The sequence below is a fragment of the Myotis davidii genome, unplaced genomic scaffold (genome assembly GCF_000327345.1).
Source record: "Myotis davidii unplaced genomic scaffold, ASM32734v1 scaffold135, whole genome shotgun sequence".
Classification (NCBI taxonomy): Eukaryota; Metazoa; Chordata; class Mammalia; order Chiroptera; family Vespertilionidae; genus Myotis; species Myotis davidii.
The window spans coordinates 5,142,949-5,143,392 of record NW_006289813.1 but is presented as its reverse complement, the minus strand read 5'-3'; positions in this window follow the sequence as shown (position 1 = coordinate 5,143,392).

Here is a 444-nt window from a genome sequence, read left to right as displayed (position 1 = left end):
AACATCAAAAGACTTTTCCTTGGGGAGGGTGGGGGTAAAGGGGAGAGATCAACCAAAGGACTTGTATGCATGCATATAAGTCTAACCAATGGACTCAGACATCAGGGGGGTGAGGGCATGAGTGAGAGTATTGGGGGGGAATGGAGGAATAAGGACACATATGTAATACCTTAATCAATAAAGAAATTTTAAAAAATAATAAAAATAAATTAAAAAAGAAGCAAATTATTAAATCCAATCCACATTCAAGGGAAGGTGATTTGGCTCCTCCTTTTAAAGGATAAAGCATCAATTTGGAGCTTTTTTTTCAAATGAGGTTTTAAAAAAAACCACATAACATGAAATTTATCATTTTAACCATTTTTAAATGTCCAACTCAGTAGTGCTAAGTATATTCAGTCTGTTGTGCAACACAGCTCTAGAACTTTTTCATCTCCCCCAAAT